The sequence below is a fragment of the Pteronotus mesoamericanus genome, unplaced genomic scaffold (assembly GCF_021234165.1).
Source record: "Pteronotus mesoamericanus isolate MK-2021 breed Mesoamerican mustached bat unplaced genomic scaffold, CSHL_Meso_final contig_90, whole genome shotgun sequence".
NCBI classification, from domain to species: Eukaryota; Metazoa; Chordata; class Mammalia; order Chiroptera; family Mormoopidae; genus Pteronotus; species Pteronotus mesoamericanus.
Genome location: NW_026555277.1, coordinates 21,443,561 through 21,452,077, shown reverse-complemented (window position 1 = coordinate 21,452,077; position 8,517 = coordinate 21,443,561). Strand labels below are relative to the sequence as shown.

The window sequence follows — 8,517 nt, the reverse complement described above, 5'->3', positions numbered from 1 at the left end:
CCTGGTGACCTATGACCCAGAGAATGATGGCCGCAGCTGGACCGCATTTCGCGGTTCTGCCTTCCCCAAAGACCTTGAGCGCAATGCTGTCTCTCTTCAACCAGGGCCTCACCTGCCAACATTCCCCACTTCCTTACCCCTCATGAATAGGTTCTTTGTTCTCATTGGTCCTCTTATTTCTTGACCTTTTATAATTCACACAGTCTAATATCCCCCTTTGGCCTACATTTTCAACATACATACACGTGCAGTCATATGCACTGCTCTCTGGGGTCTGCCGCTCCTTCTTTCCTGGTCTCCTTCCTCCCCATCAGTTCGCACTACTGAACCAGAGGAAGAAAACACTCTATGCAAAACCACCCTCTCTTCCAAAATGATAACAATATATGAGGTCTGTCCAGAAAAAGTCCAGCCATTGTTAATATAACAAGAATGGTTTGCGCGACATTGATATAACCTGGCAGTCAAGGAGAGTGGACTGAAATGCACATGCGTGAACAATGAGAACATCACTGTACTAGTCAGTGGGGGCGGTAGACACTGTGAAGTGAGCATGTGTAGTGTGTGGCCATCGCATTTAAAATGACTGAGCAAGTAGAGCAAGGAATCTGCATCAAATTTTGCATTAAGCTTCTTGAACATTGTTCCACAGAAACTACTCAAATGATTCAGAAGGCTGCAGCCATGGGTAACTGGAAATTGGCAGCTTCACCATGACAATGTGCCCACTCATGCATCACGTCTCATGCAGAGTATTTTGGTGAAACATCAAATCACCCAGGTGACTCAGCCCCCCTACAGCCCAGATTTGGCACCCTGCGACTTCTGGCCTTTCCCAAGCCTAAAATCACCTTTGAAAGGGAAGAGATTTCAGACCGTCAAAGAGATTCAGGAAAATACTATGGGGCAGCTGATGGCAATTGGGAGAACTGTGTGAGGTCCCAAAGTACCTATTTTGAAGGGGACTGAGCAGTCATTGTCTTATGTAAAATGTTTTTTGTATCTTATTCAATCAATGTCCCTATTTTTCATATTACATGGCTGGATACTTTCTTCTAAGCATTTTATATGGATTATCTCATTTAATTCTCCCCATAGCCCATTAGGTAGGTAAGTATAATTTTTACCCCCACTTTACATATAAGTAATACCAAAACACAATAAAAGGGGGCTTGCCCAAGGTCATATACAGTTGGAGGCAGGATTGGATTCAAACCCAGAATTCACTGTGCTTTACTGCCATCAACCAACTCTCACCCCCCAAATTACATAGAACAGGTGTTGGTTTCACTGAGATTTTAATGGCACTACCTAGAAAATTTTTGTTATTCATTCTAAACTGCTTAGTGCATTACACAGTGGAGGAACTCAATAAAGATACGTTGAAAGTATTTAAATTATGAAAATCTAATTTGCGCATAAAATTTAAGACACTCAAGTTGATGAAGTAAGCTACGAAGTGAGATAGCTAAAAAGAGGGATAAAAAAAGCGTGGGTGAAAGGCATAAACTTGCATATTTGGGAGTAAAGGGGTTTTGTTCTACTTGAATTATCAAACTAATTTATGCTCATTCAGATGGCAATTTCCAATGGTTGATGCGCTGACGTACATTTTTCAAAAAAAAAAATCAATACTTGGAATAAATAGCCTCACAAATATTATCAGAAATTTCTTAAACTCAGATTCTTAATGTGATCCTAGAAAATGTTATGTTTTCTGTATTAAGAACTGATCTCTGGAACAAGATAGCCAGTGATAAAGAAACACACTGTTAACACAAGCATACAAATATAGGCATTGGTGCTGAGGCACAGGACATCTGAGAACTGTGTTAGATCATGATGGCTTGTGGTTGACCAGGCAGTTGTCATTCTCACTTGCCATGTGGCACAATGGCTGAAAAAGACCCTCAACCACTGCCTGCAAGACAGGCTTTGAACTGGAAAAGTAGATATATGTCTGAACCTCAGCCTTCTCTCACAACCTAATTCCCCCAACATCAAGAATATTGCTATTTAACAGCAGCTGCTCCTGGCCATACAGATGACCAGCATGGCAGATTCTTGGCACATCTCTCTGAACTGGTCAAAGGCAAAAACCAAAATCAAAACAGAAAGAAAACAAACAAAAGCCTTCCAATATATTCCTGTAACTGAACGCAGGTCTGGCTGCCTGCCACAAATAAAGCCAAAATCAGGAGACAGATACTGTGAAAAGGAAAGTGATTTATTCAAGCTCAGGTTCCCAGAGAAGATGGGGGACCCATGTCTGAAAGCCCATCTTTTTTTTTAATTAATTTATTTATTTTTTCAAATACATTTGTCTCTGCCTCCCCCCCCCACTACTTTCCCTTGGCCCCTCCCTCCTTCCTTCCCTCCCTCAGCTCTTCCCCTTTGGTTTTGTCCGTGAGTCCTTGCTATATGATCCTTGACTTGCCCCTTCCCTTCCTTTTCCCCCGCCCCGCCTCCCTTCTTCCCTCTTTGTCTCTGTTGGTTTCTTTTCCTTTCAGTGTTGCTGGTCTTATTTTCCTTGCATCTTTGTATTGTTGGTTAGGTTCCACTTATAGGTGAGATCATATGGTATTTGTCTTTCGCTCCCTGGCTTATTTCGCTTAGCATAATGCTCTCCAGTTCCATCCATGCTATCGCGAAGTGTAGTAGTTCTTTTTTTCTTTCTGCTGCATACTATTCCATCGTGTAAATGTATCATAATTTTTGGATCCAATCATCTACTGATGGGCGTTTAGGTTGCTTCCAACACTTGGCTATTGTAAATTGTGCTGCTGTGAACATTGGGGTGCATAGGTTCTTTTGAATTGGTGTTTTGGGATTCTTAGGGTATAGTCCCAGCAGGGGAATCACTGGATCAAAAGGCAGTTCCATTTTCAGCTCTTTGAGGAAATTCCACACTGCTTTCCACAGTGGCTGCACCAGTCTGCATTCCCACCAACAGTGTACTAGGGTTCCCGTTTCTCCACAGCCTCGCCAGCTTCTGTTGTTTGTTGATCAGTTTATGATGGCCATTCTGACTGGTGTGAGGTGGTACCTCATGGTGGTTTTGATCTGCATTTCTCTGATGGCTAGTGATGTTGAGCATCCTTTCAAATGTCTCTGGGGCCTCTGTATCTCCTCGTTGGAAAAGGGTCTGCCCAGGTCCTTTGCCCATTTTTTGATTGGATTGTTTGCCTTCTTGGAGTGGAGTCGAATGAGTTCTTTATATATCTTGGAGAGCAAACCTCTATCTGATGTATCATTAGCGAATATATTTTCCCATAGGGTTGGCTCCCTTTTCATTTTGCTGATGTTTTCTTTAGCCGTGCAGAAGCTTCTTATTTTGATGAGGTCCCACTTGTTTATTCTTTCCTTTATGTCCCTTGCTTTAGGAGACATATCGGTGAAAACATTGCTGCGTGGGATATCTGAGAGTTTCCTGCCAAAGTTCTCCTCTAGGACTTTTATGGTGTTGCGACTTATATTTAAGTCTTTTATCCATCTTGAGTTTATTTTTGTGTATGATGTCAGCTGATGATCCAATTTCAATTTTTTGCATGTAGCCGTCCAGCTCTCCCAACACCATTTGTTGAAGAGGCTATTATTGCTCCATTTTATGCTTCTGCCCCCTTTGTCAAATATTAGATGCCCATATAGACCTGGGCTTATTTCTGGGTCAAAGCCCATCTTAACATCTCAGTGCAGGTTGAGGTTTTTATAAGGAGAAAGAGGGAAAACAAAATGAAGAAATCAAGGAGAAGGGGTTGAAAAGATCTCTATGTGCAGATTAGCACAGTTCATTCTGACAAGGACCTCCGAGTGGATCAAGTGATGGCCTCGTGTGCATCATCCTGGTTTTGTCATCCTGATTTTACATCATCCTGGCTTTATGGTTGAAGGTCAGCAAATCTCTCAGAGCTGGGAAGACTAACCAGTCAGAGTCTGTATTTTTGAAGTTAGTTCCTAGGATTCTTATACAAACATACTGTTTATCTACAAGCTACATGTTAGTTACAGTTATCATTTACAGAAACAATGTCAAAAGAATGGTGGGGTGGGTTATAATTTCCCATTGTTACATTCTTAGAAGGGTAAACACATGAGATATGGGGAAGGTTTTAAGTGGCATAGGACCAGTGAATATACAAGAGTAAGTGTAAGGCGCATTATATGTATGCACCAGTAGAAGAGAAGAATGTCCTAAAGCAGCAGATTGAAAATCAAAACAAGTTTCGCAGATTGTGGCAACTGCAGCTTTGGTGAGACCCATCGACCCCAGACCAGACTCATTGGTCATTTAAGAATAGATGCCTTGGTCCTTTCTGAACCAACAAGATGGCAGAAGTAGAGCAGAAGAAGAAGACATTCTCCAGGTTCACCTACTGCAGCAGGGATCTCGAGCAGCTGCTTGACACCTCCTATGAGAAGCTGATGCAGCTGTACAGGGTCCAGCAGCAGCGGCAGATGAACCAGTTATCACTGCCAAAGCACCTGTGCAAGGAAGGCCAAGAAGGAGGCGCTGCCTATGGAGAAGCCTGAGGTGGTGAAGACGCACCTGTGGAATGTGGTCATTCTGCTGGAGATGGTGGGGGGTGCAGCACAGTGGGTGTGTTCAAGGGCAAGAGCTTCAACCAGGCAGAAATCAAGCCTCAAATGATTGGCCCCTGCCTCGGTGAGTTCTCCATCACCTACAAGCCAGCAAAGCACGGCAGGCCTGGCATCGCAGCCACACACTCCTCCCATTTTATCCCTCTGAAGTAGCCAACAAAGGCACAGACTTCTTGAAAAAAGGAGGAGGAGGATCAATGTCTTTTAGGAGTCAAATATCTGAAGGCAATTAACTAAGACAGATGGTCCCCAATTTACAATGGTTCGACTTACGATTTTCTGACTTCACAATGGTATAACAGCGATGCACTGAACGCTATGCTTGCTAAGCTATCACCAAGAGACCATGCCCAGTGCCTTCCACCAGCTAGTCCCCAGCCTCATCAGAACAGGGAGAAGTTGATTATTCTGTCATTGTGGAATCGTCATCATCCAGCAATTAATTTTAGTTCCGTGCTTCAAACTCTCGCAGGCCCAGTGTGCCCTCAGTTGTGTACGTTAATGGTGAGCACCCAAAAAGTCATGTGGGCTTTCAAGTTCAGTACTGTATTCAGCGAATTACATGAGAGAGTTGACACTTTATTACAGAACAGGCTTTGTGTTAGATGATGTTGCCCATCCGTACGCTCATGTAAGCTAATGTTCTGAGCACATTGAAGGTTGGCTAGGCTAAGCTATGACATCAGGTAGGTTAGGTGTATTAAATGCATTTCTGACTTACAGTATTTTCGGTTTATGGTCGGTTTATTGCAACGTAACCCCACTGTAAGTCAAGGGGCATCTGTATTAACACAATGGGTCACAATAAACTTGTCTGCTTGGCAGTCAGCAAATGCTTTTCAAAATGGGGGCGGCAGAGCACAATGGAAAATAAGCTGGATGTGTGGGGAGACTCGCCTTCTCACCCATTGCTGGGGAGTGTAGATGCCACAGTTTTGGCAAGAATCGGACAGGACATATTAAAATAAAATGCACATGCCCTTGGTACCAGCAGTGCCACCCTGGGAAGTCTAACCTACGAAATGAAAACACCTGCAGGTAATAATATGTGTGCAGAGCTATTTATTGGGTATGTGCATAAGCAAAACAAAAAACAAAAAAACTGGAAACAGCCTGAAGGTCTCTCAGTACAAGACTGATTGGGTAAATGTGTGATGGGCACCTGTAGCTGCCAGTTCATCATCATCTGCCCCCTTCTTCCTTGCTCACAGAAACTTAATTTCCTTTAGTTATCCTTTTCTGGGGAAAGGAGGCCTGCAGCCCCAGCTCCAGAGGAAAACGCATGTTGGTTTGAAGTGAAGTAGACTTGAAATCAACAGTTCCACCACTTTCAGTCTGTCTGAGCTGGGTGTCACTCCATCTGCTTGAGCTCCATTTTCTCATCTGAAAAAAAATACTCATTTCCATACTTGCCTTCCCCACGTGGTAGGGTTTTTAAGTGAGATGATGTGAAAGGATTTTGCAAACTTCTAAATATTCTACCATTTTAAATGACTATAGATTTTGAAAAAGTCAGAGTCTGGGTGTGCAGGTTAAACTGTGTGTCTACATTCACCTCAGGCCCACAGCCCCACCTGCCCCTCCCCCACCCCGCAGGGTTCCCACACATGGACTGAGGAGCGGCCAGACAGGTCCCTGACCATTCATCTTTTTCCATGTGGGAATCCAGCCAACGCTTTAACTTTTTTTTCCTGTGGGTTTTTTTTTTCCCCCAAAGACAATTTACATTTATTTATCACTCTGATTAAACATACTTCAAACATAGCAGAAGTTAAAGAATGTGTCAGGTGAATCCATTTCATAACAACAGCTAAAATTGCTCCATAAAGAGTGATGTGAGCATCTTCTTAAGCTGAGGTCCTTGTTCTGGGCAAACAGCTGGTGGGTGGACCTGGTCATTCCAGCCTCCATAAGAGCCTCTGAGGAACCAGCTATCACACTTGTGCTTGATGTGTTTCCACAGCTTCCTCTGGTTAATGTGTCGGTAGATCGCGTCCATGCCTTGATGGAAGGTGCACTGGAAAAACAGGGCACCCATGGCAATGGTAAGGGTGAAGGCGGAGGTTCTGCTGAATAGAATGAAGTACAACCTCCAGTCGATGTCAGAGCCACCATGTTTCTTACTTTGATGAACTTCTAACTGAAAAATGTTGATAGCTGTAGGGCCCAAATGTTCTTCCTTAGAGGGAATTTCTCTAAGGTTTTCTTGCCCCTGACTCATTGCTAAGATTTTCCATCCATACCCATTTTACTTCCAAGGAAGAGCATTTAAGATTTGCTTCCTAGGTCCCAGTCATCTCCACGTTTACTGTCACAGGTGCTGCTTTAATCTAAGGAAATGTCAACGTTCTCTGGCTTTCTCCATTTCCTCCCATCCTTCACCACTGTCCCCACCCCCTCACACCGCTATGACTCTTTCCTTTTGGCACTCACTTGCCCACACTGCCCTGTCTGTGCTCCCTCCATCTTCTCTAAGCACTCAGTTTGTCTGAAACACAGTGTGCCATTTTCTGTGTGTAGAAACTTGTTCCCTTCTTCTTCAGCATGGTAGGAATTAGCAAAATTTGCTCCCAAACTGCTGTTTCTTTTTTTTTTCCTAACAGAGACACCAGTCTGGTATGTGCACACATGCAGGTGTATATGTATTTTTAAAGACCTAGGAGCTGGGTCACTTGGGGATGAGTTGGTATACTGAGGCTGTAGAACCAAAATTAACCCATTTGGTTTTAGCAAAAAGTTATTTTCTCCCGAGAGTAGCTTTGAGGCCTGGACAGAGGAACAATGTATTGGGAACAAGTGGAAGTGAGAATGGGATCCCAGTGGATGTGAAAAACAATGGGGGTGGCACAGGGTTAAAGAGACACTGGGTTGTGTAGCAGAGAGCCATGTGGCACTGGTATGCAGGACCTCTAGAACCCCTCCTTCTGCCTGGCTTCACAATCCCTCCATAGCCCAAGGCAGAGGACCCACAAAGAAATGTCACGGAGAGCACATGGGTGGTGCAGTCAGACAGAACTGGGTTTAAGTTTTGACACTGTCCCTTGCTATGACCTTAGTAAATTCACCTCTCTGGGCTCCAGTGGCCTTTGCTGTGAAGAGAAAATAGTAAGAAAAAAATGCAGATGGACGCCTCTTCCTCAAAAGTGTTTGTGGTAGAATAAGAGAAACTCATTCTGCCTCAGGGGGAAAAATAAGTCCCAGTAAGGAAGGAAGCAAACAAGCAAGCCCAACACAGCAGGTATTAGCTACAGCCCCGCAATAAGAACTAACTGGGTGACAGAAATTTTGACAAAGTTGCTCTAATTTTGTCAGGCCCCAGTCTCAACTTCTAAGGCTCGGTCTGTATTTCTCACTGAACGGGCAGTTATTTCTTTTTTTAAAAGGCATTTGTCACTTGGTAGACATAAGCAAGAGCAAACCATGTGTCTCCAACCATATTACAGACCTCCTCAACAACTGCCCCATGTTACCTGAGGATTTACACAGTGCCCTGGAAGAAAGACCTGGTCCCTAATCCACTGCTTGTATCATCTACCCTCCCCTCGGGGCTTTGTTTATTCACATGAAATAAGATCTTGGAATCAGGAGCTGTCTACAGTGTCTTCCCTCTGAGACTGCCAATGGTTTTGGCCCTCAGTGATCAGCCTTGGCCTTATCTCCCAATAGTGAACTCCTCTTCCAGGCCTGGGTCTCCTCAGGAGTCTGTGTTAACTGTGAAATGTTCTGAAAAAAAAAAACAGAATCCCAATGCCCCAGCCACCACAAGAGGAAGACACTACAGGTTGGGCTAATTGTCCAGAAACCCTGCTGATGGGTGGCAGGACCAGTTCTGTGGTGGTGGGAGGCAGTGGATCACCCCTCCCCACCCAAATCTTGTCCCATCTGGGCTCTTCTACTTCTCCATGAAAGGACTGAATC

General features: G+C 44.0%; 1 pseudogene; it reads left to right on the top strand.

Annotated features, from left to right (window-relative positions):
- The first annotated feature begins 4,326 nt into the window (after positions 1 to 4,326).
- On the top strand, positions 4,327 to 4,752 carry LOC129080703 (40S ribosomal protein S15-like; annotated as a pseudogene).
- The last annotated feature ends 3,765 nt before the right edge of the window (positions 4,753 to 8,517 follow it).